Raw genomic sequence first — 27075 nt, 5'->3', positions numbered from 1 at the left:
AAATCATTGCCTTGGTTATGTCACCCATGAAATAATCAATTTACTGTGTTGGTTAATTTCCTCTCTCTTTGATCTGTGAATTAAATTCAACAGATCATTGTTTCACACAACTACCACTCAAAAGATGTTTTAAGGGAAAAATGCATACACATGTTCTGATGGCTGTGGTCTTACAAGTGTGATAAACATCATGGTACACTGAGGGCTCAGTTCATGCCATCATTCATTTCTGCAGTTATTTTATCTCCCCTATGTTCCGAGGGCAGGGCAACGCCCTGATCTAGCTGGGTGATCCTCTCTCTGAATTCCTAAAGTGTTCTGCTAAGAAATAAAATGTTAAGCAGAGCTAGCCTTAATACTTTGGGGATCATGAGCTTGTACTGAGTCCAATGTGGGATATCCTTGTCTGGAATTCAGAATAAAAAAGCAGTGATCTTTACATGGATACTCACTTATAAATATGAGGTATCCTTTAGAAAGATCCCTCTCATAAATACAAGACATTCTTGGCTCCATAATTGATGGTTTCTTGTAGGGGAAGGAAGTTGAGAGGGATGTTTCATTTTTCCTTGCTTTGGTGATTCCTCTGAGAAATGTTCTTGTGCTTGGGTGATTTAAAAATATATATTTTATAATGAAATATTTCAAACATGCAGACAAGTATAGAGAATAATATAATAAAAATCCATGGACCCACAATACAACTTTATCAAATCTTAACATTGCACTTCAGATGTACGTGTGTGTGTGTATGTGTTTTAAAGAAATAAATCTTATGAATGCAGTTGAGGATGCCTCTGTATCCCTTTCCATTCTCTATCCTCAAAGGGATGACTATCATGAATTTATACATGTAAATACTTCATTTTTCAAACTTTACTTTTGCTGCTTGTTTTTGCTACTACAACCAACACATATATTACTTTAAAAGTTTTTAAACCTTTTGAAGATGATTTTATCTCTTATGCATCCTTTTTCAGCTTGCTTGTTTTATCTACATAACTTGATTTACCAATGTTGATGCATGTAGATTTGTTACTCATTTGAACTGTGGCATAATATTTCATAGTATGAATACATTTAAATCTTAGACACATGTCTTTGTTCACAAGTATGAGATTTTTCCCTAGGACCTGTACCAAAAATATGAGATTTCTGGGTCATAAGATGAGATGGTTGGATGCCATCACCAACTCAATGGCTCATAGGATGAGATGGTCTGATGGCATCACCAACTCAATGGACATAAGTTTGAACAAGCTCTGGCAGGTGGTGAAGGACAGGGAAGCCTGGCGTGCTGCAGTCCATGGGGTCACAAAGAGTTGAACATGACTGAGCGACTGAACAACAACAATAAAAGAGTACTCACGTCATCAACTTTATTGGCTGTTGTCAAATTACCAGTTTGTATTTCCAATACTAGTATATCAGAATCTCTACTTCTCCAAACTTTCTGTGCTAAAATGACTAAAAATAATTTTCTTATTAAAAATCTGACTGAGGCCACTGTTCTCTGCCTTCTATGCACTCAGTCTCCACATTGAAAGTAAAGTAGAAATGTCCAGTCAACAAAAGTCCAACGAAGGTAGAAACTGCCCAATATTCTTTCTTACTTCTGTTTCAATCTTGACTTTCAATATCTGACTTAAGAGATAGGTGCAGTCAAGATAACATGGAGGGCTGAAGGCTGGCAAACAATATTTTTTAAAAAACATGGCTAGCTCTTCATAGGCAGCTGACATGGAGATATATGATAATTTTTCACATACTTCAGACTCAAAACAGCACTTTGACCTAATGGTTACAATGAACGTAGGGCTGCAATCTCAATCCCTTCAATCTCAATTTTCATAAAGATGAACTAAGTACTTCAAGAAAACAATATTTTTTTAACCTTTCTTGCTGCATTAAAACAAAATACCATTTATTGGACATTGAAGAGAATATAGAGCATAATGACAGGTATACTCTTTTCTTACACTCTTAGATTTGGAACCTGGGCTTCCCCAGTGGCTCAGTGGCAAAGAATCTGCCTGCATTGCAGGAGCTGCAGGAGGCACGGGTACTCAGTGAGAGGTTATCTTTGCCAATTTCTTTGTAAACACCTGTGGGCAGGAAAATATAGTTCTGAATTTTTTTTACTTCTTATATGGGCTTCCCAGGAGGCTCAGTGGCAAAAAATCTGCCTGCCAGTGTAGGAGACATGGATTCAATCTTTGTGCTGAGAAGATGCTCTGGAGGATGAAATGGCAACCCACTCTAGTGTTCTAGCCTGGGAAATCCCATGGACAGAGGAGCCTAGTGGGCTACAGTCCACGGGGCTGCAGAGTCAGACATGACTGAGCACACATTTCCTAATTGAGACCCTGGAACCAAATAATCTTGGTTTGACTTCTGGTTCCTTTTCCTGCTAATAGCATATGTGTATATGTGTTAGTCACTCAGTCATGTCCAACTCTTTGTGACCCCATGGACTGTAGCCCACCAGGCTCCTTTGTCCCTGGGATTCTCCAGGCAAGAATACATGACCTTAGACTAAACTGTAATTTTCTCATCTGTAACTTCATAGAGGTATGGTGAGGAATCATCAGGAAACAGATGTAAATTAATTAACTCAGCACTAAATGGATGTGAGCTCTAATAATACATTGTGGTTTTTATTGTCATGTTTAGTTGCTCCTCACGTGGCAAAGAGAGAATAAAGACAACAATATAACAAATTGTGGGGTTCTGCTGAGTGAGCCTGCTCCTTCCTGGATAGCCATATGCATCCAAGGGGAACCCTACACTGATATTCATTATTGCCCTCATGTGTTTGTTCACCCTTGGTAACGTTTAGCTCTCTACCAGAAGCGTTTTGTTCTGTTTAGGCTTTACTGGCTTTTAAGGACCTTTCCAAGATGGATTATTTTGTAGTGTTCCTTTAAGATGAGGTGATGGCAGGATTTAAAAGATAAAACAAGGCACAGTGATTTCAGATACTCTGAGTTGCACAGCATGTAACAACTAGGTGTTATTTTCCCAGTAAATCGAGTTTTAAGTAGAGTAACTTTCAGAGAAGGGAAGAACATGACAAGAATCTTAGAAAGCTTTTCAGCTAATACTTTTTGACTTTGGTTCATTTATGACAGGAGGGAATGTTAAGGGGAGGGACAGGTCAGAGATGGTGCTACTAGTGGAATCATCCTGTGAAATGCATGGAGAACTTGTCCACTTAGGGAATCTGTAGGAGCAATGAACACTGCACAAATACCTTATCCCCAGTTTTTTCACCATGAAACAAAAGTTTCTGGTTCTTTGAGACTAGGTGTCACTATAACTGGCATCAGGATATTCTGTGGACTCACTTCTAAAAAAGCTAAAGATCAGGGGAAAAAAATCACAAGTATTATTCTTTAGTCTGAGACCTTTGTCAGAAATGTTTGACACTTCAAACACAGAGAATTTTAAATTTTATAGGTTAATATGAATTATATTTAAACAGCTCAAAATTTTTAACTGTTCTAGGCCAAAATACCTGGGCTTTATCAAACTTATTTAGTAAATTAGGAAGATATATATTACCCTACAGGGGAAATATATGTTGAGAAAATGAGACTCTAGATTTTCTCTGACAATAGCGTTTTCTAAAAAAAGGGAAAAAGAGTAGGTGAAAATGTATGTATGCATGTGGATGTATGTAGATGATTTCTTTTATAATTTACACTACCAAGATAATATCAGTCAGACAACAGTACAGGAGAAAATATGGATTAGGATTGGATTCTGAAATACTGCAGTAATTTCAATGAGTGCTTATTTTAAAGATAGTCATTTCTGATAAGAATTTCTCATCCTTACCTGTTATTATATTTAGTGTTTAAATATGTGGAATTTAATGGTAAATAAAGTTTAAAACTAATTACATTTGCTTTTAAATGACTTCATCAATCAGTATCTAAAATTTACCAGAATTGGGCATTAATCCATCAAGTGGGTGGAAATTGCCAGGGTATTCCAGCTACTTTAGCAGTTCATATTTTATAATATTTCTGTCTCCACATTACTAACATTAAGCATAATTTCATGGCAGAAGATAATTAGATTAATGAATGACTCTTGTGTTGTCAAATCCCATGAAAGCCATTTCTGCAAAATGAACTGGAAAATCTGTTCTGTATTTTAGAAGAGGTGGCAGTTTCTACACTAGACAAAGAAGGCCAACTTCTGTATTCAGTTACTAATGTATAATTCTGGCCTGGAAGTCTACCCTCAGAAAATAGTCCAATAAATTCACATCCAAAACAAGTTCAAGTCCAGTGAAGCAGTTCATTATTCATTGGGTAGGATATGAAAGAGAAGTTTAATATTTTACTGATGATTCCAAGCCCAATAAAATTTGTTATTTCTAATTCAGGTAAAAAGTCAACTCTCTATTACTTGTGATATTTCTGAATTAGAAGTAATTTCCTGTTTGAATTGATGACCATGTAAAGAAATTTCAAGTCTTGATCATTTCTCTTCACCGATGAATAACATTTTTTGAGAAGCAGATTTTTCCTGTATTATCATACAATAAATGACCTGAAGAAGCAGAAGGTTAGATCACTGAGCCTCATTCAAAATTATTTATGCCTGGAACTCTCATTATGCAGGTAATATAATTGTCAATAGTACTTTGGAATATGTTTGTTACAAAGCCAGATGAAAGGGAAGACTCATATCGTAGTGTTCAGTGAGAAATGTTGGCCTTTGAATACAATGCATCTGGGTCATTATGTCAACACTTTTGTCTTATAAGAAATAGTGGGTCCAAACAACTTAAGTGTAAGAAGTATGTCATTAATAACAGAACCAGAATTAGCATTCAGGGATCTGAATTCTAACTTAGTGCTCTTTCCCCTCTACTTAAGACCTGTCTCTATTTCTATTCCTTCCTTTAAAATCTGTCAGATAGTTCTCAAAAATGCAGTAATTTAAGATGAATGTATGAGATCAATGCTTTGCTGAAAGTTGATGGAAGGGAACTCATGCTCAGTTGTGTCCAACTCTTTGCAACCCCATGAACTGCAGTCCACCACTCCTCTGTCCATGGAATTATCCAGGTAAGAATACTGGAGTGGTTTGCCATTTCCTACTCCAAGGGATCTTACCAACACAGGGATCAAACCCACATCTCCTGCAGGGACAGGCAGATTCTTTACCATTGAGCCACCTGGGAAGCCTAAGATGGTGAAAGCTAGATCCTAAAGGGACATGGGGCATGGGGCTGCCCTGGCACAAAGGTTCCATGAGCTCGCTGGGCAGCTAAGAAGGGAGGATTGAAGAAAGGGGAGAATGGGAACACCTGCAGATAAACCATTCTTAAGTGATATGTTGGGGTAGACAGTATCCCAGACAATGGCCCCCTTAGGCTGCTCAGTCAGGGTAGTTGGGAAGAGGAGAATGGAAAAACATTTCCAAATTTAGGGAGGAGAATTTTTAAGACATGACAACAAAAGTAGCAATTGTAAAGAAAAAAAAAATTAAAGAACAGAAGTAAAACAGAATGAAAAGACAAAGAGAAAAGCAGACATTTGCATCATAAAACATAAACAGAGAGTTAATATCCCTAGTCAAGGATGTTCTTATTGGCAGTGAAAAGAGATAAACATGTAAATGAAAAAATAATAGTAGACCTAAGGAGGTGAAATAGGGAGAAATAAAATTTTAACAAACATGAAAAATACTTATCCTCACAAATAATTAACATCATTGAGAAGCTATCTTTCTCATATTGAATGACTAAAAACCGAACAAAAAGTAAAAACACAATTAAAAAACAGGAGAGAGATAAGCAATAGGCTGTTGCTTATGCTGGTTAAACTTTAATTTGTATAACTTTTTTGGAAAGTAATTTAATAGTTTATCCCTAATTCCTAAAAGTGCCCCTAGTTTTTGACCCAGCAATTCTACCACTAAGAAAGAATCCTAAGGCAATATTCCTTAAGCATGAAAGTTTAAAAATGAAAAAAAAATTGAGTAGAGCTTGGTTAAACAAATAATCATGGATCACATCCAAGTCTATGCCCCAACCACTGATGCAGAAGAAACCGAAGTTGGTTTCATGAAGACCTACAATACCTTCTAGAATTAACCATCCCTCCAAAGATGTCATTTTCCTCATAAGGGATTGGAATGCAAAAGTAGGATATCCAGAGATTCCCAAAATAACAGGCAAGTTTGGCCTAGGAGTAAAAAATGAAGCAAAGACTAACAGTTTTGTTAAGAGAATATGCTGGTCATAGCAAACACCATTTTCCCAAAAACCCAAGAAATGATTCTACATATGGACATCACCAGATATCAATACTGAAATCAAATGGGTTATGTTCTTTGCAGCCAAAGATGGAGAGACTCTATACAGTCAGCAAAAACAAGACTTGGAACTGACTGTGGCTCAGATCATGAGTGCCTTATTGAAAAATTCAGGCTTAAATAGAGGAAAGTAGGGAAAACCACTAGGCCATTCAGGTATGACCTAAATCAAATCCCTTATGATTATATAGTGGAGGTGATTAATAGATTCAAGGGATATATCTAGTAGACAGAATTTCTGAAAAGTTATGGATGGAGGTTCATAACATTGTTCAAGAGGGAGTGATCAAAACCATCCCAAAGAAAAATAAATATAAGAAAAAAAAAAAAATAGTTGTCTGAGGAGGGTTGACAAATAGTTGAGGCAAGAAGGAAGCAAAAGGCAAGGGAGAAAGGGAATGATACATCCAACTGAATGCAGAGTTCCAGACACTAGTAAGGAGAGATAAGAGGGTCTTCTTTAGTGAACAATGCAAAGAAATAGAGGAAGGACTAGAGATCTCTTCTAGAAAATTGGAGATATCAAGGGAACTTTTCATGCAAGGATTGGCATGATAAAGGAAAGAAATGGTAAGGACCTAACAGAAGCAGAAGAGATTAATAAAAGGTGGCAAAAATACACAGAAGAGCTATACAAAAAAGGTCTTGATCTGGATAAACGTGATGGTGTGATCACTCACCTAGAACCAAATATCCTAAGGTGTGAAGCCAAGTGGGCCTTAGGAAGCATTAGGGAACATTTCACGCAGAGATGGGCACAATAAAGGACAGAAATGATATTAGCTTAACAGAAGCAGAAGATATAAAGAGGAAGTGGAAAGAATACACAGAAGAACTCTACAAAAAAGATCTCAATGACCCAGATAACCGCAATGGTGTGATCACTCACCTAGAGCCAGACATCCTGGAATGAGAAGTCAAGTGGGTCTTAGGAAGCATCACACAAACAAAGCTAGTGTAGGTGATGGAATTACAGCTGAGCTTTTTCAAATCCTGAAAGATAATGCTGTTAAAGTGCTACATTTAATATGCCAAAAATTAGGAAAACTCAGCAGTGGCCGCAGGACTGGAAAAGATCAGTTTTCATTCCAATCCCAAAGAAAGGCAATGCCAAAGAATGTTCACACTGTCACACAATTGCACTCATCTCACATGCTAGCAAATTAATGCTCGAAGTTCTTTAAGCCAAGCTTCAACAGTACATGAGCTGAGAACATGCCTATGTTCAAGCTGGATTTAGAAAAAGCAGAAGAACCAGAGATCAAATCGCCAACATCCGATGGATCATCAAAAAAACAAGAGAATTCCAGAAAAACATCTACTTCTGCTTTGCCTACACCAAAGCCTTTGACTCTGTAGATCACACAAACTGTGGAAAATTCTGAAAGAGATGGGAATACCAGACCACCTGGCCTGCCTCCTGAGAAATCTATATGCATGTCAAAAAGCAACAGTTAGAACCGGACATGGAACAGTGGACTGGTTCCAAATTGGGAAAGGAATACTTCAAGGCTGTATATTGTCACCCTGCTTAGTTAACTTATATGCAGAGTACATCATTTGAAATGACGTACTGGATGAAGCACAAGCTAGAATCAAGATTTCAGGGAGAAATATCAGTAACCTCAGATATGCAGATAACACCACCCTTATGGCAGAAAGCAAAGGGGAACTAAAGAGCCTCTTGATGAAAGTGAAAGAGGAGAGTGAAAAAGTTGGCATAAAACTCAACATTCAAAAAACAAAGATCATGGCATCTGGTCCCATCACCTCATGGCAAATAGATGGAGAAACAGTGACAGACTTTATTTTTTTGGGCTCCAAAATCATTGCAGATGGTGACTGCAGCCATGAAATTAAAAGACACTTGCTCCTTGGAAGAAAAGCTATGACCAACCTACACAACATATTAAAAAGCAGAGACATCACTTTGGTGACAAAAGTCTGGATAGTCAAAGCTGTAGTCTTTGCAGGAGTCATGTGTGGGTATGAGAGTTGGATCATAAGGAAGGCTGAGCACCAAAGAATTGATGCTTTTGAACTGTGGTGCTGGAGAAGACAATGGAGAAGGCAATGGCGACGCACTCCGGTACTCTTGCCTGGAAAATCCCATGGATGGAGGAGGCTGGTGGGCTGCAGTCCGTGGGGTCCCGAAGAGTCAGACACGACTGACTGACTTCACCTTCACTTTTCACTTTCATGCATTGGAGAAGGAAATGGCAACCCACTCCAGTGTTCTTGCCTGGAGAATCCCAGGGATGGGGGAGCCTGGTGGGCTGCCGTCTATGGGGTCGCACAGTGTCGGCCACGACTGAAGCGACTTAGCAGCAGCAGCTGAAGAAGACTCTTAAGAGTCCCCTATGATGAAAAAATCAAACCAATCAATCCTAAGGGAAATCAACTCTGGATATTCATTGGAAGGACTGATGATGAAGCTGAAGTTCTAATACATTGGCCACCTGATGAGAAGAGCCTACTAATTGGAAAAGACCCTGATGCTGGGAAAGATTGAGGACAAAAGGAAAAGAGAGTAGCAGAGAATGAGATAGTTAGATAGCTTCACCAACTCAACGGACATGAATTTGAGCAAAGTCTGTGAGATAATGGAGGACAGAGGAGCCTGGTGTGCTGCAGTCCATAGGGTCGCAAATAGTTGGACATGACTTAATGGCTGAATAATAATAACAAGCTATATATGCTTAATAAGTGTAAAGTACAGTTTCCTTATGTATAAAATGTGTATTTTGTTGGCAGTTTATTGAGAAAAGGTGTGTAATGCATGTAATAAGCACTCACTCAATAGATGTTTGATATTATATATTAATAGTTTGTTCTTTAAATTTTTCAAATGTCTTGTGGAAGAATGTTCCAGGTGAATGGAAATATCCTGAGGTGGTGTGTGCTTGGCAGGCTTATTCACAGACAGGAAGGTGGGTACTAGACCTGCAGTCCAGTGAGTGCAGAGGAACAGTGGGAGATGGTGATGATGATGAGTTAAGAGAGGTGACTAGGGCAGATCACATATGGCCTTTTAGGCCATATTAACAGCCTGACATTTTCCATTTATTTGTTTACTGTCTATCCTCCCGACAAGGATTAATCTCTACAAAGGCAGGTATTTTGTTTTGTTCACTGCTATACCCATAAGTGTTTAGAACTGCTCTGTTCAATATGGTAGCTTAGCCACATGTGACTATGAGCACCTGAAATGTGGCTGGTATGAACTGTGATGTAAACAATCTCTTTAATAAATATTTATATGGGTTGCATATAAATGACATGATAAATCATGATAAATTATTGATTTATCCATGATAAATCATGGATATATTGAATTAAAATATATTATTAGAGTTAATTTTACTCCTTTTTGCTTTTAGAAATGTAGTTATTAGAAAATTTAAAATTTTATATGTGACCCACATTATACTGTTAAAAGCACAGACATAAATGGTACATAGTTGTCATTCAGCAACTATTTGTTGAATGAATGAATGAGCACATGTTATTGTAGCTTGATTCTGTTTGACATGACCTCTGAATTTTAAATTTGACTCAAAAACTATGGGATTTGTGGTTAGATGAGAACTTGTCTCTGATTAATATTTGTCATAACAGCCACTTTTAGATTCATGTTTCCTCCCAGCTCTCTCTTACTTGGTCCCTCTAAGAGTTACCTGTCTATGCATATCTTTCGCTGTAGAATAGATAGCTTAGTAAAGGCAGAAAATTCTGCTGTTGTTGATGTAGGCAAAGACTCAGAGCTGACAGGAGCAAATGTCAGCTCTACTAGTTTGTGAATTTTAGCTCTAATATAATCTTGGTGGGTTGTCATAAGGATTTAGCCAGCTACTACATCAATGCTGCTGCTAAGTCGCTTCAGTCGTGTCCGACTCTGTGCGACCTCATAGACGGCAGCCCACCAGGCTCCACTGTCCCTGGGATTCTCCAGGCAAGAATACTGGAGTGGGTTGCCATTTCCTTCTCCAGTGCATGAAAGGGAAAAGTGAAAGTGAAGTCGCTCAGTTGTGTCCGACTCTTAGCGACCCCATGGACTGTAGCCTACCAGGCTCCTCCATCCATGGGGTTTTCCAGGCAAGAGTACTGGAATGGGGTGCCATTGCCTTCTCCGACTACATCAATACATATTTAATTTATTGAAAAAGTAACAATCCAACATATATGTAAAGATAATTATGACATATACCTTTCATACTGAAAAACATGTTTGTACAGGATAAAACTCTAAAGTAAAGAGGCTGTGGGGGTTTTTTGCTTGTTTGTTTTTGTTCAAGAAAACTGCATCTTTCTATGTATTTGTTACTGTGGAGGATTATGTTTATATCTGGGCCTTTACCTGTAGGGGGTTCATGGACACCTGTTTTGGCCTGGTACATGTTTATAGAAATCACTTTTTCCTATCTATAGAAATATAAATAGGTAAATTTTTAAAATTTATGGGCAGCCATAGAAAGTGTTTTCTAAATAGATGACAGACACTGGGGCTGAATCCTACTTCAGGCAGTAGCAAGCAAGTTAAACCATCACTGATTGACTTTTATTAACTCTGATTTGTAAGGCTGATAGGCTCAAACTTGTAGCTGATGGACAGGTTTTTGTCACCCAGCCAAGATAGAAATCCCAGAGAAATGCCAAAGAGAAAAGACAGTGTTGTTCCCCCAAAACCATTGTGCTTTGAACGTTTGCTACTTTGTTTTTTTCTATTTTACGTACCCGAGCTGAAATGTTTTTACCAATTATTTTGTCATTCTTTATAAAACTTAGTTTAATCAGATGCTGAGTCTGATCTTTGTGCTTTAGGCTATGGCTGTAAATAGCAATGAAGTGGAAATACTGTTTGTTTAAGAAGCTGGAATGCATTGGTTTAGTTAAGAGACAGAGTGGAAGAATATGAACACACACACTATTTCCTCAACACCTAGTTCCCCCAAGAGAGATCTTAAAAAAATTATTTTTAAAGAATTCTCTTTTGGGCTAGTTAGGTATAACTTGAAATCTGCACATGTAGCTAAACTATTAAGATTTCTTTCTTTCTCTTGCTAGGTTGAATTCTAGGCAGATACATGGATATTGTGCTTGATTGCTCCAATCTACTTTTTCATTCAGCCAACATTTGTTGAGCATCAGAAGGATGGACCTTGGCATGGTAGGTGCTTTTGCAAGCCCTGCATTTAAACTTCACAAAGATGTGACATTCAAGTGTTATTATTCCCATTTCCAGGTAAACATGCATTCTCTAAGAGGTTCCAAGAAGTCCCACAGCCAGTAAGTAACAGTATTCTATGTTCAGTGATCTTCCTCTTCTTTAGGTGCAGCTAAGTTTTTCTTTTCATTCCACTCATTAAAACCTCTCTGAAATGATCTAATAATCTCATTCCTGTGAAAAACTAAAGATGATTTAGGCTTAGCAGGTTTCTAATTTCCCTTGAGATTTCTTCTTTGATCCTTGGGTTATTCAGAAGTCTGTTGTTTAATTTTGAAATATTTGGAGATTTTCCAGCTGTCTTATTGTTACTGAGTTCTAATCAAATACTATTCTGATCACAGAACATACTCTATTATTTTGATCCTTTGCAATTCACTAAGACTTGCTTACTGAATCAGCTACGGACTATCTTGGTGAATGGTCCGTTGCACTTAGGAAGAATGTGTGTTTCTCTGTTGTGGGTTATAGTGTTCTATAAAACCATATCAGGCCAAGTTGTTGATATCATTGTTCAAATTTTCCATATGCTTTCTAATTTTTCTGCTTGTTATGTTGATTGCCAAGAGAGGGGTGTTATATCTACAACAGTGAATCTGTTTCTTTATTTAATTCATTTTTGATTCACGTATTTTGGAGCTTAATTATTGGGTTCACAGATATTTAAGATTATTATGATATCTTGATGAATTGATGTTTCTACTATTATTAAATTTCCTTCTTTATCTGGTAGTAATTTTCTTCTCAAAGTCTTCTTTGGCTGACAAAAATGTACCACGATAGCTTTTTTTGGCTTAGTGTTTGTATACTATACATTTTTCATCCTTTCACTTTTAATCTGTCTGTGCCTTAATCTTTTAAGTATGTTCTGGTAAACAATGCGTAGTTAAGCTTTGTTTTTGTTTTTCAGTCTGATAATCTTTGCCTTTTAATTTTAGTAATTAGTCCATTTATATTCAACATAATTACTGACATCTGTGAATTTTGATTTACTCTCTTGATGTTTGCTCTCTTTTTTCTTATCTGATTTTTGTTAATCTGTTTCTCCTTTCCTGCTTGCTTTTGAGTGAAATGAGTATATTTAATATTTAGACGTTAGTAGTAGATGTTCTCTACTTTTAGGTTATGTCTCTTGGTATTATTTTTTAGTGATTATTGTAGAGATTAAAATATTCATTTTTAACTTTTCATAGCCTACATTTAAAAATATTCTACCTGTTTATAATCAGTGCAAGAACCTTAAACTTATATACTTCCAAATACTGGCCATATCTGCTCATTGTGCCCTTATTATCATTATATTTTATTTTGACATAGGCTATAAACCTCATAATGCATTGCTATGATTTTGGCTTTAAAGAGATAATGGGCTTTTTAAAAGTCCTGTTTCTCATAAAGACATAGAATTTAAAAATATATTTACTATAAAATATGAATAATTTTATAAGATTATATATTTTTATATGTAAAATATTTTACATTATATATGTGTATATACATACCAGAATAAGTTAAAAAATCTTTTATATTTATCTGTATATGTGACTTTCTAGGTGTTCTTTGTTTCTTCATGCAGAGTGAGTTTTTCCTTTAACATTTCTTGTAGCACAGGTCAGCTAGAGATGAATTCTTACAGACTGTCTGTCTGAAAATTTCTTTTTTTTTTCTTACTTCATAAAGGATATTTTCACTGGATATAGAATCAAGGCTGACAGTTTTTTCTTTCTGAACTTAAAAATATCATTCCATTTTCTCCTGTTCTCCATTGTTTCTGATGAACAGTCATACTTCATTCTGATTGTTGTCCGCCGGTGCATAAAGTGTGACTTTTTTCCCCCTCAGGCTGCTTTCAAGATTATTTTTAGCTTTCAGCACTTTGACTATGATGTGTATAGGTGCAGTTTTCTTTGCATTCATCCTGTTTTGGATAAATACAAGAAATGTACTTCTTGGAACTGTGGGTGATAGTTTATCAATTATGCAAAATTCTTAATTTTATTATCTCTTCACAAAGTTTTTGCCCCATTTTCCCTGTCTTCTTTATATGAAATTCCAATTATGCATATACTGCTCATTTGATATTGTTCCACACATTTCAGATGCTGTATCTTTTAAAAATTTTGTTTCTCTTTATTTTGCAGTTTGAATAATTTCTGTGAACATGTCTTTTAGTTCACTTATTTTTTTCCTCCTCTGTGTCTTTCCATTGACAAGAACGAATGAAAATAATTCTGATAGCCTCTATTGATATTATTTTTAGTTCTAGAATTTCCACTTGGATCTTTTGTATATGTAAAACTATACAAAATTTTCTGTTTGCTCATCTGTGCCTTTCATTAATAAATATTTTAACATATTTGTTGTATTTAAAGTCTCTCTCTGGTCATTCCAACATCTGGGCTATATCTGAGTCTGATTCTTTTGACTGCTTCTTTTCTTAACGATGGGTCACATTTTCTTGTTTCTTTGCATGGTTCAGTTTTTGATTGAATGCTATATATCTGTATAAGATAAATGTAAAGATTGAATAAATATTTGTGCCAAGAGAAGGTTTAGCCCCTTCTGTCATGGAAGTACTGTCAGTATATATTTTTAGTTGGGTAGAGTTGCAGCCATATGTTGTTTAGTTAGATTTAGTTTAGTGAAGTCTTCAAATGATTTGAAGGCAAGTTCAATACACTTCTTTTATCAGAGCTTTGGATTTGAGTTCCTGGAGGATGATCCTTCGTTTTTCTGCACTGCCTGCATTTTTTAGCAGGTCCCACACATGTACACATCAGATGAGGAAACTATTTGAGCTCCCTTATTGCTCTTTCTGCTGTAGGAGGCCATTGCTTGCATTCATCATAAGACTCAGAGTTATAGGAGGATTTCTCTCATTTCTCCTATCCTGACTATACTTCACCAGGTTTTGCATGCCTGTGCCTGGCTCTGTTTGTGTGTGTATGTGTGTACATGCTTTGCTTGTGTATATCTGTGTGTGTGTATCAGAAGGTTAGTTTATCAATTGTTGAGAGAAGAGTGGGGAAGTTTCTAGGTGTAACTATAGATTTGTCTATTTTTTCCTTTCAGTTCTGTACATTGTGCTTCACATATTTTGTCACTGTTATCTGATGCCTATATTTTAGAATTCCTATGTCTTCTTGGTGAATTGGCTCATTATTATGCAATATATTTGTATAATTTATCTGATATTAATATAGCCACGCTTGATTTCTTTTGATTAATATTTGTATGACATATCTTTTCTCATCCCTAGACTTTCAGCCTGCCTATATAGGCAGACTTTCAGCCTGCACTTCAACTATGTTATAGTTGAAGTGCATCTCTTGTACACAGTATATAGTTGAGTAATTTTTATAACATATTATGCTAGTCTCTGTCTTTTAATTGTTATGCTGCTGCTGCTGAGTCATATCAGTCATGTCTGACTCTTTATGACCCAATGGACTGTAGCCCACCAGGCTCCTCTGTCCATGGGATTCTCCAGGCAAGAATACTGGAGTGGGTTGTCATATGGTTCATATGTATTTAATTTAATTTTTGATATGTTAGATCTTAAGTCAACTTTTTTTGTTTGTTTGTTTTGGTTTGTTCTTTTTTTTTCTTTCTTGCCTTTCTGTGGGTCACATAAACATTTTTTAGAATTTCTTTTTGATTTATCTGGAGTATTTTAAGAATATCTCTTTGTATAGCTCTTTTAACATTTGTTCTGGGTATTATATTATATATACATCACTTATCATAGTCTACTTGTGTCAACATTTTACCAGTTTGAGTAACATGTAGAAACTTACTTCACTTTTTGTCTCTTTATTCTCTTTTATTAGTAATATATTTACCATAAATATTTTCTATAATACATACATTTAGAACTATGTCAGATATGATTGTAATTTTTTACTTCAATCATCAAGCATAATTTAGACTTTACCTTAGGAGAAGGAAAATACATTGTATTTATCTCTATATTTACTCTTCCCATTGTTCTTTCTTCTTTTTTTGATGTTTCATGATTCCCTCTTTTATCGTGTCTTTCTCTTTAGAAAATTTTCTTTAGCCATTCTTTTAAGGTAATGTACTGATGACAAATTCTCTTAGTTTTCTTTTGTCTGGGAATGTTTTTATTCCTCTTTAATCTTGAAAGATCATTTTTTATCCAAATGGAATTATTGATTGAGACTTTATCTTTATCTAAAAGATAATTTTTAATCCAAATAGAATAATTGATTGAGACTTCTTTTTTTTTGTAAATGTCACACCAATTCCTTACAGCTTCCATAGCTTCAGATGAGAAATCTGCTGCTGTTAAAATTGTTTTGTCCTATAGGTAAAATGTTGTTTTTCTCTTGATGCTCTCAAGACATTTTTTTGTTTTTAGTTTTCGAATGTTTGACCACAGTGAGTCTTGACATGTATTGCTTTGGTTATCTCCTGTTTGGAGTTTACTCAGCTTTGTGAATCTGTAGGTTTATGTCTCTTGCAAAATTTGGGAAGCTTTCAGCCATTATTTCTTTAAATATTTTCCAGCCTGCTCGCTTTATGCTCTTTCTTATACTCTAATGACAAAACTGTTAGATCTTTTATGACAATCCCACAGATCACTGAGTCTCAGTTAACTTTCTTCAGTCTATTTTCTCTCTATTGTTCAGATTGGGTAATATCTATTTTTCTACTTTAAAGTTTCCGGATTGTTTCCTCTGTCCTTTCTGTTCTTCTGGTAAGCCCATCCACTGAGTTTTTAATTTTAGTTTTTGTACTTTTTAGTTTTAAGTTTTTCATTTGGCTCATATTTATATTTTATATTCTTTGCTGAACGTTTCTATTTCTTTGCTGAGACTTTCTCTTTTTTTTCAGTTGTTTCACATGTGTTTGTGGTTGTTTACTGAAGCATTTATATGATGGCCGATTTAAACTTCTTTGTCAGATAATTTTAATATTTCTATCTATATTTGTAACTATTGATTATCTTTTTTATTCAAGTTGATTTTTTTCTGGTGCTTAGTAACTGATTTTTAAACATTTTTAAAACCTGGATATTATGTTATAGCACTGTGAATTTGATTTATACCTTCTGGTTTAGCTGGCTTCTTCAATTACCACTATGACATAGGAAATGGAAATGCCCTACTACTGGCAAATGGGAATAGAAGTCCATGTTCCTCACTCAGCCTCTGTTGACACACATGTTGGGAAGGAGCTCTTCGTTATTGCTGGGTAAGAGTGAGGTTTCCAGCTCCTCACTAGTCCTCCACTGATACTGCTGGGAAATGGTCTTGTTACAACTATTTGGTGGTAAAAGTTCTTATTCTTCATTAGACTTCCTCTGACTTTATTTCAGAAGAGTGGCAATAGGCACTTCTTTACTGCTGGATGGAAGTGGTTGTAGGTTCTGGGTGTCCAAATGGTATCCATTGGAAGGATCTCATATGGAGGAGAAGGGGGCGACAGAGGATGAGATGGTTGGATGGCATCACTAACTCAATGGACGTGAGTTTGCACAAACTCCGGAAGATAGTGAAGGACAGGAAAGCCTGGCGTGCTACAGTCCATGGGATCACAAAGAGTTGGACATGACTTAGTGACTGAACAACAACAACATATTTGTTCAGTGGAGATAAAAGACTGACTCTCTGCATGATCTTCTCTGATACCATCCTGGCAGGTGGTGGTAGCCTGGCAGAGTAGAAATCTAGATTGCCCACTCAGTCTTTGCCAGTGTGGTTAGGAGTGAGGCCATAGTTTTTTTCCAGTAGTGTTTGGCAAGAGTAAAACATTTGTCAAACTTTTCTGTCTTACTAGACTGCCTCATTCCTGGTCTTCTTGCTGGAGAGAGCAGGCTTTGTTAGAAATTTTTTGTTCGTTAGCTTGGGCCAGTTGACATTTTCAGCTTTCCAGTTTTTTAGCTCCTAGAATGAGATATATGAGGCGAAAGAAGAACTCAGGTAATTAATGAATGTGCTGTTTCTTAGGTCTTACATCCCATGCCAGTCGTTGTCATTGTTGTCTTCTTCTCCTTCAATATGTCATCTAAAGGTTTTAGTTGTAGGCAACAGGAAAAATAGGGGAAATGATCTCTATTCCACCCTTTTGTAAGTAGAAGTCTCTCTGATGACTTTAAAGGTATTTTTTAAAAATGTTGTGATCAGTTTGTAGCTGGCTTGTCCTTGCCTTAATATCCTCCTTTTTCTAAAAATATTTGTATTTTTGTAGTGAATGAGAGCTTATACCAAAAGCAAAAGAAGTTGGTTATGCTATCATTTTATTTGCAAGTCCTTTCTGAGACTTAACAAGTGTCACAAAGATTATGTTGAAATCTCATATACATTGATTTATTTATTTTTAAGAGCAGACAGTATTTTGGAAATGAATGAGTGACAGCAACACACTTGTGTCAATCTTGGCAACCCCTGCTAAAATACAGACATTTTATATATTAGAAACTGAGAAAGGTTTATAATAGTTTTTACACTTTCCCTATACTGTGTCTTTTGTATAGTATAAAGTTTCAGGTAGTGATAAGATTGGAGCAGAAAAAAATTCTCTTCTGTTTCATAAAACATAGGCACGTGAGGCCATATGAAGCCAGAGGACAGGCCTGGGAGACTGGGGGAAAACTCCAGGAAATCTCTGAAGCTTGTTTATACCGCAATGTGCTGTGCTGTGCTGTGCTTAGTCGCTCAGTCGTGTCTAACTCTTTGTGACCCCACAGACTGCAGCCCACCAAGATCCTCTGTCTGTGGAATTCTCCAGGCAAGAATACTGGCGTGGGTTGCCATTCCTTCTCTAGGGGATCTTCCCAACCCAGGATTTGAACCCAGATCTCCCACATTGCAGGCAGATTCTTTACTGTCTGAGCCACCAGGGAAGCAAGTACACTGGAAATTAAAAACCCAATACCATTTACATTAGATGTAATGCAATTAAAATAAATTTAAGAAAACATGTGTAAGAGCTATATGAGAGAAACTATAAAACTCTGATGAAAGCAACCAAAGAACTAAGAAATAGACATTTCATGTTCATGGACAGAAAGAATCAATATTCTCCAAAAATCAGTTCTTCCAAACTTGATGTGTAGATTCAATGCAATTCCAATCAAAATCCTAGCAAGTTATTTTATGGCTATCAACAAACTGATTCTAAAGTTTATATTGAGAGTCAAAAGACCCAGAATAGCCAAAAAATATTGAAGATGAGCAAAGTCAGAAGACTGATGCTACTCAACTTCAATTCTTGCTATAAAGCTACAGTAATCAAGAGAATATGGTAGTAATGAAAAAATAATAGACAATGGAACAGAATAGAAAACCCAGAAATAGACTCACATAAATATAGTCAACTAATCTTTGACAAGAGTGAAGGCAATACAATGGAGCAAAGACAGTCTTTTCAACAAATGGTTCTGGAACAACTATATGTACACATGCAAAAAAAGAATCTAAATACAGATTTTACACCCTTCAGAAAATTAACTCAAAATGGTTTATAGACCTAAGAGTAAAAAGCAAAACTATAAAACTCCTAGAAGATAACAGAGGGAAAAACTGTTATGACATCAGGCATTTTGCAAATTCATATGAGCTATCAGGGCTTCCCTCATAGCTCAGTTGGTAAAAAATCTGCCTGTGACACAGGAGACCCCACTTTGATTCCTGGGTTAAGAAGATCCACTGGAGACGGTAGAGACTACCCACTCCAGTATTCTTGGGCTTCCCTCATGGCTCAGCTGATAAAGAATCTGCCCGCAACGCAGGAGACCTGGGTTTGATCCCTGGGTTGGGAAGATCCCCTGGAGAAAGGAAAGGCTACCCACCCCAGTATTCTTGGGCTTCTCTGATGGCTCAGATAGAAAAGAATCCACCTGCAATGCGGGAGACCTGGGTTCTATCCCTGGATTGGGAAGATTCCCTGGAGAAGAGAAAGGCTACCCACTCCAGTATTCTTGGGCTTCTCTGGTGGCTCAGATAGAAAAGAATCCACCTGCAATGCAGGAGACCTGGGTTCGATCCCTGGGTTGGGAAGATCCCCTGGAGAAGGGAAAGGCTACCCACTCAAGTATTCTGGCCTGGAGAATTCCATGGCCTGTAGAGTCCATGGGGTCGCAAAGAGTCAGACATGATTGAGTGACTTGCACTTTCACTTTCATATATATATATGTGTGTGTATATATATATGTATATATATATATACATATACATATATACACACACACACACACACACACACACCAAAGACACAATTCATGAAAGAAATAATTGATAAGCTAGACTTCATTAAAAATTAAAAATTTCTGTGCTGAAAAAGATGCTGTAAAACGAATAAACCACAGACTGGGAGAAAATATTTGAAAAAACATAGCTGTTAAAGGACTGTTATCTACAAATATATAAAGACCACTAAAACTCAGCAATAAGACAATGAACAACCTGATTTTAAAAAGGGCAAAATATCTGAAAAGACAGTTCATCAAAGAAGATATGCACATGGGCAAGAAGCCTATTAAAATGATGTTCAACATCATATATCTTTAGGGAATTACAAATTACAACAGCAATAGGATACTTTTGTACACCTACCTAGTAGAATGGCCCAAATCCAAAACAGTGATAACACTAGATACTGGTGAGGATGTGGAACCACAGGACTCTCATGTTATTGGTGGAAATACAAAATGGTAAGCCACTTTAGAAGATAATTTGGTAAGTTCTTACAAAATTTGAATATACTCTTATTGTATGATTCATCACTTCAGCTCCTTGGTATTTGTTCACAGGAGCTGCACACTTACATCTTCACAAAAAGCTGCACACAAATGTTTATAGCAACTTTATTAATAATTGTCCAAAGTTGGAAGCAACCAAGTTGGCTTTTAGTAGTTAGCTAGTACAAACTATCTTTAGTAGATAAAGACACCGTGGTGCATCCAGACAATGGAATATTATTCACTGATGAAATCATCTATTAAGTTACGAAAAGGCATGGAGGAAACTTAAAGGCATACTATTAAGTTAAAGGGAATGGCAACTCACTCCAGTATTCTTGCCTAGAGAATCCCATGGACAGAGGAGGAGTCTGGTGGGCTACAGTCCATGGGGTTGCAAAGAGTCGGACACAATTGAGTGACTAACACACTGACAATGACTAAGTTAAAGAGGGTAATCTATAAATGCTAGAAACCATATGATTCCAATTATATGGCATTCAGAAAATGATAAAACTATGGAGATAGAAAAGGGATCTGGGGAAAGCATCAGGGGTTGTGGGGAGAAAAGGATGAGTAGGCAGAGCACAGAGGCTTTTTAGTGCAGTGACACTGCTCTGTGTTTTCATTTTACTTACTTGTTACTTATGGCATTGGCATTACAAAAAGTACAGTGCCTAGAACATAGTTGTTATGCAATAAATGTTGAACAATAAGAATACTTAAATGAATGATTGAATGTTCAGCTCTAGGCAAAGTGGTGAAATAGGTAAAGTTTCCTAAAGGATTGAACTACATTTGTAATTCACGAAGTTTCCTTAATGAACTACAAAATACTTAGTTGGTGAAGCTCTTCTCTTTTCCTAATATTTGAGCAGCATTTGTGACCTAGAAAAAGCCTTTGATGAATGTGACATAGGCTCATTAGACTAATCACAGAACTACTCATGTTTGGGTTAGGTGTCCCCTAGTTAAGATAGATTATAAACATTTGTACAGCAAGGGACTGTTTGCTGTTACTCATTTTATATCCAGCATAGAACCTGGATGGCATACCTTTTGAATAGTAGATGCTCAATAAACATTTGCTGAATAAATGTTTAAAATGAATCCATTTAGTTTCTGGGTAACTATGAAAGAAGATCTTAATTTAAAGCTGGAATTTATATTTTGTCCTAAACATTTCTGTTATGCATTGAACTGTGTCTCCTTCCCACCCACCCCTATCCCCCCAAAAATTCAGTGTTGAAATCTCAAATCCATCACCTCAATGTGTAACCCTATTTGGAGATAAAGACTTTAAAGATGTGACTAAGTTAAAATGAGACAGTTAGGGTAGGGCTCTAATGTGCTATAATTGGTGTTCTTACGAGAAGAGGGAGAGACCCCAGGGGCTTGTGCACAGAGAAAAGGCCATGTAAGGCCACAGTGGGAAGGCACCCATCTACTAACCGAGGGGCGAGGCCTGAGGAGAAACCAAATCTGCCAAAGCCTTGCTCTTGGGCTTTTAGCCTCCAGAACTGTGAGAAATAAATTTCTGTAGTTTAAGCCACCCATTCTATGGTCTTTTATTATGGCAGCCCTAGCAGACTCACATAATTTCTTTGAATTAAAAGCAGGGAAGCCCCATAATTTAATATTGTGATTGTTTTATTGAACAGATATGTTGCTGTTTTTCCACATGTGAGAAACATGTGCACATTGGCAAATATGTGTCGCTTGCATTTTAAATCATTATTCTGGTAAATATCATGATATATTTTTTCCCCTTCTCTCCTTTTGCCATTAAAATTATACCTGAGAATTATAATTTTTACACATTCTCTTCTTTTACCCCTAAGAAACTACTGTCTTTATCTTACACTCTGCTTTGGTCTGACGGGTGCTAACTTGACACCCTATATCCCAACTGACTGAGATCTGGGGACCTCAAAGACTGCTAATCCACACTGCCACACACCGTGTCATTTGATATCCAGTTCAGTATTTCTCTGCAGGGTCTGGAATCTACTTTATGCAACAACTTTCCTTCCATGCATGTTATTCCCGCCCCCCACACCCCCACCCCCGCCAAACCTTCTTAGATGACACCCTCCCAGGTTAGAATGAAGGAGGAAGCAAACTGATGATATTTTATCAGTGGGCTGTGACTCAAGTATAACCACAACTCCAATTTGGGGAGTCCACTTTTTTAACACTCCTACCGGAGGTAGGGTGATAATGAAGTCAGACACAGACATTTCCTTCAACTTTTGCCAGACAATGTGGCTCCTTGAAGTAGATTACAATGAAGTCTGTACAAAGTAAGAGGCATGTTGGAACGTCCCTCCCCAGAGGAAAACCAGTTTCTAGTCTGAGACTGACCCCATAAGTGGAGTCAAAATCCAATTGTTACATCACTCTTAAAGCATGCTATTTAACACAAAGGCAGCCTATAAAGTAGCAGTTAGAGCAAAAACCTCTGGCTTTAAGTATCATTAAATATTTTTTAAGAGGAGATACGAGGTTTTCAAAGGGTAGCAACATAAACTTTTAAAAGGTTTTTATCTATGTCATCTAATTTTTCCTTTTCAGACAACATCTTTATGTAGGTAAGCCTTGAACTTTGTGAGTTTTAATATGACAGGCAAGACAATTTTGAAACCATAATTACTAAATATTTGTTGTACTATTCACAGCTATCTGATAAAAGTACGCTAATTTTAGTCATAAAATGAAGAGATCTAGATGTAGTTTCCAAAGACATTCTATTTCAACTTTTGTTCTTTCTTACAATCCTATTTATCACCAATTAGTGCTGTTTCTGGCCTGGCATGGCAGTTGGTTCTGGGAGATAGAAAGGAGTAGAAGTCACAGTCGAAGAGGTATTTTGTGACACAATGTGCTAAAGCAATATCTGGAACACAGCATATACCATTAAACCCCTCTGTTAAGTGGAACTTTCTGTTCACCAACTGATCAGAATACTTTTTCTTTCTCTCTGTATTACTGATGGATCTTCAGCGGTTCCATGAAATTTTGTGAGTTTCTTAAGTTGGAGGATCACTGTAGGCAGGAGGGACAGACATGATTAAGATTTTTCAGAAAGGTCCTCTGTGAATAAAACAGTGAGTGGTCTGAGATTCAGGGGTCACGGGTGTCATGGGTGGTCTTCAGTGTTGTGAAGAAAGTCCTCCAGATTTCTTCCTGCCTTAAATTACTCATGTGTGAAATGAGATGGGGAGATTGATTTACCCCCAATTAACATTTTATTTGGTAATGGGGAGGTTATTTGTAGAGCACTAGTGTCTGTGGTAAAGTGATATCCGGGGACTGCTTGGGAGGGCAGCTACCTCAGAAGCAACCTGCACCTTTTAAAGCTGATTCTTGTGCATGGCTTTTAGGCAGAATTACAGACTTTTACTATGACCTGTCCTACCTGGGTCTTCCTTTCCAGGAATCCTGGGCTGCATGATAGAGAGAAGGAGGTTTTAGATTCTAAAGGGAATTTTGCAAATGATGACGATGTTGGAGATGACGTATATCATTAGTGAATTAACTGCTAGGCTAATTTGGCCAGGAGATGTGAAGAACTGAAACAACTATTTAGATAAATCAAGGCTAACACTAGTTTAGTTTTCTGCCATATTTTAACCATGAGATCTAGGATTTGGGTATATAATAGTGAAAAAAATTAAAAGCAGATATAGTCCTTCAGTTTACGCAATGTGCAATCTGGAGGGTGTGACAATAAAAACAAATACTTACATAGTTAAACATAGTTGGACAAACATAAAAATAAAAGAAGCTAACATATGTGGATTATAATCAATGTATTTTCTTTTAAGAAGTAAGCAGTACCCAGAGTTCCTGTCTCCCCATGTGGACTTAATTAACTTGGTTGATATTCAGAAGTTTGGGGCTTTTTCAGGGGTCAGGGGGGCAATTTTGGTGCCATAGAACATTCGCTACTTTGGTTTCAAGAAAGAGAAGTGATAATGATCCATCTTCCATTGTTGCTTTTTATATAATGCAAACTTACCAAATGTGAAAACTTTAATTGGACTATTCTAAGCAGTACCATTGTTATAGATATCCTAGTCAAGATGAATCTTACATTAAAACATTTCTTCCAAGGTACCACAAAACCCAGAATCATTAAAAATCTGAGAATTGCTAAAATACAAAGGACATGCATCTCCTTACATTGTTTATGTTTTGCATTTCACTCAGCTTGAGTAATGAAACTAAATTGGTTGGTTTCTTTTATACTTTGCCTGTTTCTAATCAGTTTCACTTTTGATTTTCCATGAGCTCACTGAGTGGTGTTTTGGGGGTTTCCATACTCCTGGCATTATCCATATTCTCAGCAAGCTTTTGGTCATTGAAAGAAAACATTTCAGTGTATTTTAGGGTTTTTGAAGCCTGGAATACTCTGTTAAAGGAAATTTAAATTTCAGGTTAAGAATACTTTAACAAGGGGTAGAAATGGAATTGTGTGGAACTTGGGTTTATTTTGAAGAAAACTCAGATTTTATCAGTACATCTGTATCTTTTCAGTTGCTTAATAAATTTCATAATTACACTGAATTTTGTTGAAGCACTATAATATGAATGGATATGTTACAGTCTTTAATTTTTATCTCTTGATGTCTGCTATAAATCCTGATAATGCAGGCACCATATATATATATATATATATATATATATATATATATAATAAACACAGCTTGGATGCAGCAAATCCTCCAAGTAAACATAAAGCAAGCTTAGTAGGATATTAAATCTATGCTAGCTCAGACAATTTCAACAGGAACAAAATGTCTTTGGTTAGCAGATCATTCTATTGCGCTATTAATTGGTAATGTAAGTGAACAATTGATACCTACCTTGCTATACATTCTGCTAGAAGACAAATTAAATAAAACCTTTTAAGGCAAGTGATAATAATTGAATACAAAATAGCCAAACCCCATCATTTACGCCAAGTCTTTCTAATTATTTAGTATTTATGAGTAGAAAGATAGGTTTGCTGCCTCTGGATAGATGACAGAAGCAGAGATGACGCTGGTATTATCAGTGGTTTATCATTTAGCTGGAGGATTACCTGACTCTTCTGCCTCTTCTCTTCTTTGGGTAAGCTGCCTTGTGGTCATACTGCTGTCATTAGCACCTCTACCAGAAGTGTGCAGGACAAGAAGTCCTAGTCAGCCCCACTTTACTCTTTGTCAGCAATTTTGGTCAAAGAAGGAGCCGGGGACAAGATTGAAACTAATGGCTAAAATGAGGTTTGAGGATTATCTGTGGTTTTCATTAGTCCTCTCCACTTGTTAACAAGCTGAATCCACAGCTGAATGCAGTATTTTTTCTTTATTCCTCTGAATTTTGCAGTTGATTTAGTCCCTGATAAAAATTCTGGCTTGCCATTTTGCCCTACCAATAAGTGGGACCTCAGAAAAGCTGAATATACTAAAGAACTGTAAATTAGTTTAGAAAAACTGATGATATTACTACCTCTGTACACATAGACAAGGATGAGATGTTTTATATACATGAAAACAGGGAAGAAGGGAAAGAGGGAGGAAGGGAGAAAGAGGGGGAGGAGGGAAAGAGAGAGACTTTATAACCAAGTTCTTGCAAAGTCTCTCATCTTTTGTGGTGTTTTCTTAGTTCTTGTGCTTTGGACATAAGCGATTATTTGTGGAACACACATGTTAGCCTGAAACTCCTTCAACTAATAGTCACAAAAGAAGGTAAAGAAATTTAACACAGATTTGGTGATTATTTCATGAAACATTAAAAATGCAAGTGTTGGATGTTATTAGATAAACATAGCAATTTAGCATAAAAATCAAGAATATACACTCACAGGGGAAATAGTCGGTTTCAGTGTGAAGAGATGCTTTGGATAAAGCAGCACGCATCAGTATTTTATGTGGATTGAAATAGGCCTGTATCTCACAGACCCAGAGAGAAGTAAATGGAGAGAGTACACTGGAGAGCTGGGTCAGAGGACTCATGCCATGGCCCTGGTGTTAACCAATAAACTGATGTTAATTAAAGACACATGTGAAAACTTTAAATAAACTTATTCTGTAAGGTATGTGATATTTTGCATGAATGAATGAAGTAACTGTCCCATTAGCGTATTTCATATAGGCAATTTAAATATGAAAGTATATCTAAATTAATAAGTGAAATAAGTGAACATTTGACAATTCCATTTATATCCCTTAAAGTTTCATATTATATATATATAGATATAGATATAAAAAGAAAGTTGCTCAATTGTGTCCAACTCTTTGCTACCCATGGACTATACTGTCCGTGAAATTCTTCAGGCCAGAATACTGGAGTGGGTAACCTTTCCCTTCTCCAAGGCATATTCCCAACACAGGGATTGAACCCAGGTCTCCCACATTGCAGGCAGATTATTTACTAGCTGAGCCACAAGGGAAGCCCATATATGTATGAAACTTGGCCCCAAATAATTTTGGTATACAGCAAAGAATCTGCCTGAAGTGCAAGAGACCCGGGTTCGATCCCTGGATTAGGAAGATCCCTTGGTGAAGAGAATGGCAACCCACTCCAATATTCTTGCCTGGAGTATCCCATGAACAGAGGAACCTGGTGGGCTACAGTACACGGGGTCACAAAGAGGCACACATGACTAAGTGAGTACACACACACATGTTAGAAATATAAAGGATGATCATACATTCAGGGTTGGTCTTATATGAAAATATAGGGTTGTTTTCCAAAACGTGACTAAATTTTATTATGCTAGCAATTGGCCACCTATTATTGTAGAGGGCAGTATTGAACTAAACAA

At 36.7% G+C, this 27075-nt stretch overlaps 1 long non-coding RNA gene across 1 annotated transcript in view; it reads left to right on the top strand.

Moving 5' to 3' along the window:
* The window catches only part of LOC145512757 (uncharacterized), a 347069-nt gene that overhangs the window by 135360 nt on the left and 184634 nt on the right, over nucleotides 1–27075 (top strand). The window lies entirely within an intron of this gene.

Source organism: Giraffa tippelskirchi, chromosome 7, assembly GCF_054371585.1.
Source record: "Giraffa tippelskirchi isolate mGirTip1 chromosome 7, T2T-mGirTip1v1.2.pri, whole genome shotgun sequence".
Taxonomy (NCBI): domain Eukaryota; kingdom Metazoa; phylum Chordata; class Mammalia; order Artiodactyla; family Giraffidae; genus Giraffa; species Giraffa tippelskirchi.
Note: the sequence above shows the minus strand (reverse complement) of the source record. Positions and strands in the feature narration are given on the sequence as shown.